The sequence below is a fragment of the Psammomys obesus genome, unplaced genomic scaffold (genome assembly GCF_907164565.1).
Source record: "Psammomys obesus unplaced genomic scaffold, mPsaObe1.curated_primary_1811, whole genome shotgun sequence".
Classification (NCBI taxonomy): Eukaryota; Metazoa; Chordata; class Mammalia; order Rodentia; family Muridae; genus Psammomys; species Psammomys obesus.
The window spans coordinates 7413827-7425864 of record NW_026596073.1 but is presented as its reverse complement, the minus strand read 5'-3'; positions in this window follow the sequence as shown (position 1 = coordinate 7425864).

Sequence of the window (12038 nt, the reverse complement as noted above, 5' to 3'; positions counted from 1 at the left end):
CCTCCTATTTCCCTCCACTGCCACACAGCAGAGTAACTCCTTTCATCCTGGTACGATGGCATGATCGATTAGATGGAATATGGAAGAAAACCAACTGTCTCCTCACAGAGAGTTGGGAGGGGGTTTTGTTTGTATCTTTCCAGAGGATTTACCCAAGTCTTTCTGGATATCAGCCAGAAATGACTGATATCACCCCACCAACCAAAAAGATGGCCTGTCTCTTGCTAACAGGGCAAGACTGAGGAGATGAAAGAGTTGTCACCCTAGACTGGACAATTAGATCTCCTGAAAGGACAGCCAGGACCTGATGGTTGCTTCTCAGGTCATGTGTCCCCCGACAGGCCTCTTTTTTCTCCATTCTATGGCTATCTTTGTATTTCTCCATTCTAACTTCGTTACTGCCTAGTCCCTTCCTAATCTTCCTAAAACCCACCAGTGGAGATTTTTGTTATTGTTGTTGTTAGAGAAAATCATTATGGACAAAACAAAGTTATAAAAATCAACAACAACAACAACAACAAAAAAAAAACAGTGTATTGCCCTCCAAAGGGATGCCAGGAGCTTTTGAGAATCCCCATATAGCCAAACTCTCTTACACTTGATTGTCCCCTTATCTGCTTCCCATAATGACAAACAAACAGGGATAATTCCTGTCTCCCAGACCTTGACACCTATGGGGGCTGCAGCTATTGGAATTGCAGAATAGAAGTGATAGTATATGGTATACTCAAAGCAACAACCAAAACCCCTGAGATTTCTATCCCAGAACTCTGAAACAAATGTTGGTTAAAGGGAGTATTTGTCAAGTTTTACTCCCACCTGGTTGTTCAATACCCCTCAGCTGACTTTCACATTTATTGGCAGCTTGATCTGGCTCCACAACCAGTCCTTGTCTACTGATACATCCTTGGACAAGGAAATCAAATCATCAACAGGGTTCAAATCACCCTTTCCTGGTGATAAAACATCCAGTACACAGCTGGCCTCCTCCCTCAAACAATTCACCACAACTCTTCCCAGTGGTTTTCCTGTGTCTCCTCACAACCATTGTTTTCAGCTGTTCCCAATAACATCTTGCTTCATGAACCCTGTGGGCCCTTACCCACACAAAAGTTAAAAAATTCTTCTTATTATTCTGTCTTTCACCCTTTTTTTTCTCATTGGGCATGTTCCTGTAACAGCACTGTTACCAAGCCAGCATGCGTTAACCCCTCACCCCCTTCTCTTCTGCAATAACATCATCAGTCCCTCCAATGATTTACACCCCAGTAATGGTTTCCCCACAGGTCTACCTGTACAAGTCTAAAGAAATAGCCTCATGGCTATAAAGGGATCAGAGAAAGATAGAGATCTTCATCCACCTGCTTGTTAGATTCAGGACCAACAGAGTATAGCCGTGATACAAACACAACACCTGTTTGACAACCTCCATAACGAGCTTAACCAGGCCACAGCCTCCACCTGGGACAGCCTGGAGTCCCATCAGTGGGAGTTGTAACACACCTTGTGGGGGTTGGCTTACAAAACAGGAAAACTCAACCTGCTGGCAGCTGAGAAGTGATGGACTTGTGCTGGGGAAGGAAGCTGTTTCTATGTTAATGAATGTGAGCTAGTAGGAAAAAATATTCAGGTACTTGGGATCTCTGGTGAGATCTCCAGGCCTGGTATGTCCCAGGCCTATCCACACCACGGTACGCAAACCCTCTGTTAGCTTGGCTTCTTCCCCTCCTTGGCATCATCCCGGCCATTGGAACCTTCCTCCTCCTGACCCCCCGTTTCAACCAATGTATACAACAACAAGTAAGCAACACTGTCAAACTCACTACCAACTTCTGGGTCAGTACCAAACCATTCCCATCCTAGAAGCTGACAATTATGACATCTGTCCCTTATAAAATGAAAGAGGAGACCTGAGGAACCAGGTAGATGTGGGACTCGGGAAGCCAGCCCAGAGCAATATTTGTGTCAACCGTGGAAATCTTATTCTGAGAAAGGCAGGGTTAGGATTGCTTCTCCCCCCTCCACTATTGGCGCCTGCAGGAGGTCATGTAGCCCAGTAGCCAGGTTAAACTTCCCCCCTCTTCTTACAAAGTCATGTATTGCAGCACCTGGAATTCCTTCTTGTACAAAGGAGACATCCCCTGTGCCCTGGTCCTGGTCTGTGATATATATTCAACCCAAAATCTCCTATCCCAAAAGGTTAGGTAGATTTTAGTAGCCTTCCCCCCCAATTAAACAAGGTGTCTCACTGAAGCTGTCTCTAGAGAGTCTGTTATTTCTGTGTTCACAGCTGCCTGAGGTCTTGTCTACCACCAGCCTATCTGGACTCAAATCCCATCTCAGAATCTGCCTGTGGTGATTGTGAGCCAATTGCTCTGAAACAGGCAAGAAAAGGAAACCTGAATGGCACCTTCATAGCTACATTGTCCTATTTGTATCTATTATGTTGGTGTTGAATTTTTCCATGTTAGAGATGTGTACACCTTCTTTTACTTGTCTTCTGTATTTAAGATTATTAAATTCTTAAAAATGCAAAAGTGTTAATTTATTGATTTTCTAATACAGCATAGAATAAAGACAAGGAAAAGCAACTTGTAATGGGCCTCAGAGGTAAGTAGAAGTCAGACAGTTTAAGTCTGTGGGATTTGCTTGAATTGTTGGAAGAACATTTGATGTGAGATATGGTTCTTTTGTTATCACTGTTGAAATCACAAATATATTCAGAAGTAGCATGTTGCCTAATGAAGGTGAATATCATCTCTTATATCAACTGCACAGAACAGAAGCAATTAGGCAGAAGTGAAAAATAATATAATGAAAGAGGAATATTAACTCTGTAATCACCAAGCCTCTATCTGTGGAAGCTAGGTTCCTGAAACCCAATACATTCAAAGTTAATGTAACATGGTTTTTAAATTATGCACATCTTTATGTATACTTAAAATGAAATCATGAAAGTCTAAGGTAATTAAATAGAACTAAAAAACATTATGCTGAGTGAGGTACTCAAACACAGAAAAGGAAGGCTGCAGGTTCTCTCTTATTTGTGGATCTTAGCTCCAAATTTCATATGGGAGTAAATAACCTGAGGTAACCACAGTAATCAAGAAAGTCTAAAGGGACCGTGGGGGAAGTAGAAGAAGGAACTCTAGAAACAGAGAAAGTAAAAACAAAACAGAAACCAAAGCAACAACAGCAACAACAATGTAGGGTGGTAGCTTTAACTGAGAAAGACAAGGGAAAGAAATGCAGAGGAAGAGAGGGAGAAGGGACAAAAAAATAAAACAAAACAAAACAAAGAGAAATCACAAAGGATGGTTGACTAACCTACAGGAACTATATTGTTTTATGTGTACTTAAAAGTATAAAATTGAATTGTACATGAGATCAAAAATTTCTTCTCAAAAGCCATAGACTAACATCTCCCTATTTTTATATCTAACACAATGTATTTTCTGTCTAAATTGTTACTTTCTCTATTGTTCAAGGAATAGTGATGAGAAGAATATCTGAAAATTTTCAACCTAGATGTAGTTATGGAACCTGAAGATAAAAACAACTATATCTCCACCTCCTGGAAAGACTCTACACTTTACCTTTGATTTTATTGTTTTTCAGAAGTTAGCCTTCCAGGTAATCTTTTTAGAGTATGCTGTAATTACTTATAAAAAGAAGTTTCTAAGCCAGATTCACTCCTAGGTTCTCTTGTCACATTTTGGATCATTCATTTTAAAGGTCTCATTGTTTATTTGTTTGTATTTGTTTGTTGGTGTTTCTGTATGAATTTAATTTTGTACATCAATCTTTTTTTTCTTAGTTATTAACAACAGCACAGAATTCAGATTTACCCATTGCCATTTCTAGGAAGAGGAATCAACATAAAATTTTCCGTGTAGTTTTGAAGCATATATCAAGTAAATACTTGATTATTACTGTGGAAAAATAAAACACATATATCCTAAAGATATCAACTGTGTTACAATTTATTCCATTTGTTGTCATTGTCCAGGATATTTTTGAATATATACCATAGTATCAAAAGAATAATGGATTATTTTATTTAATTTTCACTTCAGTATTTAATACAGTAATTTTAAATTTTTTACCCAATCAGTGTTAATTTAGCAGTAAAAATATGTGTTTTATGTTATGTGCTAAACTGAACACTATGATCATCTTTCAGGTTAGGCTGTCAAGCTGGTCTCACAAAGAGAAAAACTCAACTCTACCAAGTTGTATCTTAGTACTAAAATTCTTCTGATGAGCATTTTCAGCCCTTAAAGTTATATCAGGGTACTCCAGTCTGAGAGTCTGAAAACAGATTGAAATTATATTCTTAAATATTCTTGAATGTTAAATTTTATATTCCCCTCTTTCTTATATAGATATGGTGTTAGATATGTACATGAGATAGTTATATACACACTTCTACAGGAGCAAGTCATTTTACTCCTTCCCTTACAGTGCTTTGGAGAAATTAAATATTTCAAGTATAATATATTGTTCTGCATTCTTAATTCATATTTGACACTCTTGGTTTATTAATTGAAAATATTAAAAATTAAATAAATTTTCCAGAGGGAAGATGTTTTCAAGGGAATATTAGACCAATATTGGTTATGAATGATGAATGAATATGATCTACAGTGGGTTTTACTAATGTTCACTCACTAAGCATAGCTGTTGGAGTGTACTCAGACTACTGTCCTGCTTCCTACTTCTTATTTTTTTTTCCAACCACCTTTTCTATCTTTGTGCTCTGCCTACCAAGTATGTACTTTCTTCAGAGACATGGCATTTTCTATTTCTTTGCCTGAAAGGTACATCACTCAGAAATATGGATGGCTTCCTTCATCACCTTATTCATCTCCCTGATAATATTTCACCTAATTTGAAAGGTCTTTGTCATTTACTTTATCTAATTTAATGTTCCTTTCCCTTAGCCTGCTTTATTTTTCTTCTTGGCTATTATCACTCCATGACGTAATCTAAGTGGCTATCTATCTATCTATCTATCTATCTATCTATCTATCTATCTATTTATTTTTATATCTGTTTCTTAATGGCAGAATCTTGCTATGCAGCCTAGCTGGCATGTAATTTGCATGTAGCCCAGACTGACCCGGTAGAAAACTGACGAAACTCCTCAGTTCTAGAATTATAGGTGTGAGTCGCTACTGCTAATGTGTGTTTATGTCTTTTAAAAATTTTCCATTTCAGTTTTTTTGGATTACAATATTGTTCGGGAGTGTGTTTCTTTATTCATTATTAACTAACCCAGGAAGGTCAGTTTTACAGAAGCAGAGCTTTTGTTTATTACATGGTAATATCTCTTCATTTTAGAAACACCTGATTCTGAATAAGCTTCAGGCATGTCTTTTGAATGTGGGATGAATGAGCAGTTGGTTCTGTTGCCAGATAATATGATGGAGAATCTTCTGTCTCATTCTTGCAGAGCTTTTCTCAACAGCTTCCTCATTCTTACCAGACAAAATGTGTTGATAATTCTTCTTTAGAAATGTTTTTTTTTTCCTGGTATTTATCATTTTCTCCTAAAACCAAGATTTTAACCTATCTCCACAAATCACAATCCCTATAAAACTTGATGCTAGGATTTTGATTCGGTGGCATTTCTGCCTACATATCTATATGTTTCATCTTATCAGTAGGTAACTAACACTTTTTTCTTGAGACTAATGTTTATATATGGCTACCACAGTTACTACACCAATTCCCAGATACATGACCTAGGCAATAAAATTACAAAATCTTCAAGATTAAGAAATAAAGCACCACCTGTTATATATTAATAAAATTAAGTCATGAGACAGCTTGAATAAAAGAAGAAAAATATAATTTATCGATAATGAAAAGTGGTCTTTGTGTTATCACCCTTCACTTCACTTGACTTGACGTCCCTTAAAAGTTTGTCTTCCTCAGGAGTCTACTGAGTGCATCTGAAAGACTCTAACTAGCAGTATTTTCAAAGCAGATACAAAGACTCATGACCAAACCTTCAGCAGAGTACAGGGAATCATATGAAAGAAGGGGAGTTAGTATGATGGGGAAAGGATAGGAGCTCCACAAGGACCAAATATATCTGGGCACAGGGTCTTTTCAGAGACTGACATTCAACCAAGGACCATGTATGGATATAACCTAGAACCTCTATTCAGATGTAGCCTATGGTAGCTCAGTAACCAATTGGTTTCCCATAGTGAGGGGAACAAGGACTATTTCTAACAGGAACTCAATGACTGGCTCTTTGACCTCCCCACTCCCCAAGGGAGGAGCAGTCCTGTTAGGCCACAGAGGAGGGCTTTGAAGCCAGTCCTGAAGATACCTGATAAAACAGGATCAGATGAATGGGGAGGAGGTCCCCTCTATCAGTGGACTTGGAAAGGGGCACGGTGGAGATGAGGGAGGGAGGATGGGGTTGGGAGGGAATGAGGGAGCGGGACACGGCTGGGATACAGAGTTAATAAAATGTAACTGATAAGAAAAAAATACAATTAAAAAAAAAGTTTGTCTTCCTTACTAGGGACCCAAGCATGGGCTTTCTCTGGCATGAACTCAATGGCAGATTGTCTGATCACATTCCCCTGGGGGGTGCAGCCTTGACAGGCCACAGAAGAAGACAGTGCAACCAGTCCTGATGAGACAGATAGGCGAGTGTCAAACAGAAGGGAAGGAGGACCTTCCCTATCAATAGACTAAAGGGGGAGAGGCATAGGGTGACAAGAGGGAGGGAGAAAGGTTGGGCTTGGGAGGAGATGAGGTAGGAGGCCACAGCAGGGATATAAATTGAATAAATTGTAATAAATGATAGTAATAAAAAAAAGAAAAGGAAAAAATGTTCACCTTCAAATTTAGTTGTAAAGTGTTACTGAGAATGAAATGAGGTAAAACTTAATGAAGTCATCACAAAAAAATAATCATCTAACTAACAAATTGTTTATGCCCTAAATGTTATATATGTGTATATCTGTATGTTTTCATTTATGGAAAAGAAATGCCCGAGAAGTAACACAATGTGATGCTGATTGACACTGTTTAACATTTAAATATAACTTTATTTTTTTTTCTGGGAAATGATGAAAGTTTAAGCAAAGTATTATCAGTAAGGAGAGGGGAGGACTACTTTTTGTCCATCTCAAAATGTGCTTATGTTTAGAATGAAACATTGAGGAAGTGATTTGCATTAAGTTAGGTAATAGGAGAGAGTACCTATTCTTAGAGGAGTGTTGCTATGTATTTTTTCTCTATTTTTTAGAAATTCATACATGTATACAATGATATAAGATCATATTTATCATTCATTTTCCTTCTCCAACCCCTCCACATGACCATTCAGTAAAATATGTTACTAAATATGTTCTAAATATGTTACTTTTTCTTTTCTTTTCTTTCTCTTTCTTTTTTTTCTTTTCTTTTCTTTTTAAATAACATACTAAGTCCAGTTAAAGTGGCCCATAAAAGCATGTGGGTGAGGTGACACACGGAAGCAAGGGAAGTATGCCAGTGGCCATAACAATATTCTCAATAAAGGAAGATTTAGATTTTTCTCTCTACTGACAAGTTGTTACCTATAGCACCCGTAAAAAAAAAAAAAAAAAAAAAAAAAAAAAAAAAAAGCAATCTTAGAACATCATAGGGTTCAATTTTAATTTACTATCATTTTTTCTTCCTCACGTTCTCTCTGGATCTGTTTATCATATTCTCTCTCTCTCTCTCTCTCTCTCTCTCTCTCTCTCTCTCTCACACACACACACACAGAGACATAAAGAAATAGGACATTGCTTGGATTTCCAGCCTCAATAACTGTAAAATGATTTTCTGTATTTTTCCCATCAAATTTATAATATTCTTATGTCATCCTAAATGAATAAAACAGCCTTCTAAGCTAGTGTTGAGCTGTGAAATTGCATCATACACCCTATAAAACTGATTTTTGAAGTAGAAATTACAATAGAGCTCTTGTATTTATCTTTCAACAAAACTGAAATGGTGATTGGAATTTTGAACTGTTTGTTTTACAGTATCTCATGATAGCATTTACGTTTTCTGTCAGCATTTATGGAGCCCAGAGTGTGAACTACCCAGAATTTCCACATATAAACTAATCTATGTTTTTATTATAATGCTAAGTGCTTTATGGGAAGACAGAATATACCTGTGGGAAGCATTTTATGAAAATGTTCCCAACCTCGGTGATAGAATTGGAAAACATAATTAAAGTGATTGTTCAAAGCATAAGCAGTTTATCACCTTTACGCTGTGTTTTTAAAAGCGTTGTTCCTATGAGGGCTGTGTTTCTGCTGCAGACTGTGTAAATACGTTGCTTCTTGCTTTTCTTTTGAATCTTACCTTACTTTCCATTTCAGATAGATTCACTAACTTAATAAGATAATTAACACATTAAAATATTGGGAAGACTGGATTTTGCATGGGAGGAAAATTGGTGTATGAGGATATGAAGAGATGGTGCTCAGCTGTGAATATGAGTAGTGATATCTATAAGAAGTGTCACATCATTGTATGTTATGCATAAGCTCCTTATATAATGGAAGCCAAGTGGACATTCAGGACTTTCAGGTCAATCATATATCATGTAGTTGGATATATATGTATATATATATATATATATATATATATATATATATATATATACTTTTGATTATTTTTGTTTACGGATTTTGTTTGTATAAAATAATAAACTGGTCTTCACTATCAGACTAAATGTGCTGATAGAATGATATAGCTTGGAGACACTCTACCAAAGAAAGTAACTTTGCTTAGATGCTCATTAATGGTAATAAGATTTTAGTAAATCTGCCAAAGAAATGGCTATAAAACTATATATTATTGATAGTAAGTAACGAATAATTCTAAATTGACCTTATGTCAGAATAAAGAAGACAATGCTTCTTTATGAAAACCTTTTAGATTTTTCAGTCTTTCCTGTCTTCAGCTGCTCTTCTCCCTACTCCTGTCTTTCCAGGCCTGTCATGACGTGACCTTCACTGAGGTTTGGCAACAGCAGCATCATTGGCACAGGTGGATAACTACACCTGCAGTAGAAACGTTAAAACAAAACAGAAAGGGGAAAAATATTCAAGTAAAACAAAACAGAAAGCACAGAAAAGTGAAACCACTAATAATCCATTTTTTTTTAAAGTGAACATAGATTGCATTTTAGTCAGACTACCCATTAAGGTAGCAAATGGCCAAGAGCACAACTTAAAAGGAACAAAGGCTCATCTTAGCTCCCATATCTGGCGTGTCTGTTGGCTTAGTTGTTCTTGGGCCATGTTGTGACAGAATGTCATAGCAGAAGGGCATGGGAAAGCATCGTGGTTCATCTCATGGTGGTCCGGAAGCAAACAGCAGAAATAAGAAGAAACTGGGGTTGACAAAGCACCTTTCATTTTGACGTGCTATCCTCAATCAGGCCTCACGCTAAAATTTCAAGCATCTCTACAAATTTTATCTTGTCCTGAAGAACCCACAGCATTTAAAACATGAGCCCACTGGGAATATTCCCTTGGAAAAGAAAAGGAAGCCCAGAGAGAAGCTAGAGTGTACCCCACTAAGGAAAAGAACAAGAATATCATATACTTAAAAGAGAAAGTCAGAAATGAGAGTTTCTTGCAGGGTAGAGAAACTGCCCCTGTCCCATTCACCCAAAGAGGACAGGACATGCGCAGAAAATCTGCACAGGGGTTGAAGGAAAACTGAGGGAGGACTACACAAGTTTCCAGTGTCATATTTGCTTTCTTAACGTTCTGTGGTACTTATTTCGAGAATAGGAATCATTCTTCAGAAGCTAATTCCTGAGACAGTCACATCTCGATTTCCCTGCTTCTAAGGAGATGTGACAGAGTACAGAACAAAACTAGTTCCTGGTTTTCAGTAGTTGGAGACGTCACTAAGAAAAGAAAAGGAAAAAAAAAAGGAGGCTAGAGATAGAAGCCTTAAGACATGAACATGATAAGAAAATAAGTTACTTTACGCAATGGAGCCATCTTTGCCCAGTGAAAAGAAAAGAAGGTATAGAAGTCTCGTGTTAGGGCAAAAGACAACCAGATTGGCTTCATAATAGTCCGGGAGGAGTATGCTGTGGCTACAAGCTTGAAGGGTTTTTTTTTGTTGTTGTTGTTTGTTTGTTTGTTTGTTTTTTTAACTTTTATTAATTACACTTTATTCATTTTGTATCCCCCCCATAAGCCCCTCCCTCCTTCCCTTCCGGTCTCACCCTCCCCCCCTTTCTGCATACATGCCCCTCCCCAAGTCCACTGATAGGGGAAGTCCTCCTCTCCTTCTTTCTGATCTTAGTCTATCAGTTCTCATCAGAAGTGGCTGCATTGTCAGGGTTCTAGGTTATCTCCACGGATAGTCCTTGGTTGGAGTATGAGTCTCTGGGAAGTTCCCTGTGTTCAAATTATCTTGTTCTGTTGCTCTCCTTGTGGAGTTCCTGTCCTCTCCAGCTCTTACTATTTCCCACTTCTTACATAAAATTCCATTCACTCTGCCCATCAGTTGGCCATCAGGCTCAGCATCTGCTTTGACAGTCTATACTGCAGAAGCTTTCAGAGGCCCTCTGTGGCAGGTTTCAAGGTTGTTTCCTGTTTTCTTCTGGCTTTCAGAGGCCCTCTGTAGCGGGATCCGAGGTTATTTCCTATTTTCTTTTTCTTCTGATGTCCATCCTCTTTGCCTTTCAGGATGGGAATTGAACATTTTTAGTTAGGGTCCTCTCTTTTGCTTAGTTTGTTTAGATATACAGATTTTAGTGGGTTTATTCTATGTTGTATGTTTATATGAGTGAGTGTATACCGTGTGTGTCCTTTTGCTTCTGGGACAACTCACTCCGGATGATCCTTTCCAGGTCCCACCATTTACCTGCAAATTTCATGATTTCCTTATTTTTCATTGCTGAGTAATACTCCATTGTATAGATGTACCACAGTTTCTGCATCCATTCTTCATTTGAGGGGCATCTGGGCTGTTTCCAGCTTCTGGCTATTACAAATAAAGCTGCTACAAACATGGTTGAGCAAATGTCCTTTTTGTGTATTTGAGCCTCCTTTTCATATATGTCTAGGAGTGATATGGCTGGATCTTGAGGAAGCGCTATTCCTAGTTGTCTGAGAAAGCGCCAGATTGATTTTCAGAGTGGTTGTACAAGTTTACATTCCCACCAGCAGTGGAGAAGGGTTCCCCTTTCTCCACAACCTCTCCAGCATGTGTTGTCACTTGAGTTTTTCATGTTTGCCATTCTGATGGGTGTAAGGTGAAATCTCAGGATTGTTTTGATTTGCATTTCCCTAATGGCTAATGAGGTTGAGCATTTCTTTAAGTGTTTCTCTGCCATTTGATATTCCTCTGTCGACAATTCTCTCTTTAGCTCTGTTCCCCATTTTTTAAGTGGATTACTTGGTTTGCTGTTTTTCTGCTTCTTTAGTTCTTTATATATACTGGATATGAGTCCTCTGTCAGATAAAGGGTTGGTGTAGATTCTTTCCCAATCTGTAGGCAGTTGCTTTGTTTTGATGACGGTGTCCTTTGCTTTACAGAAGCTTTTCAGTTTCATGAGGTCCCATTTATTGATTGTTGCTCTTAGAGCCTGTGCTGTTGGTGTTCTGTTCAGGAAGTTTTCTCCTGTACCAATGCGTGGGTTTTACAAGCAAATTATTACAAGCGGTCTCAGTCTTCAAGCATAGGCTTCTGAAATTCAACAGTGACTTCTCAGTACAAAGACAATTACCAAAATTTTGCTGAGCTGCCATGTTTGAGGGGGATGCGTGTGCGGGGGCCATTTGACCATCTGAATTGATAGGTAACTAAAGATCAGAGGCTCTTTCCCTGGAGGAACCAAATAGACGTTTGGGAACAAGAGCAAAAGGGTCTAACATGGGCATGCATGTGGAAAGTAATGGCAGGTCAAAGGAACTGAAGCTCTACATAAACATTTAACAATGCAGTCTTCAACAAATCCTTATGTGCTAGCCCCCATGGCTAAGTGTCAATTCTTCCACAAA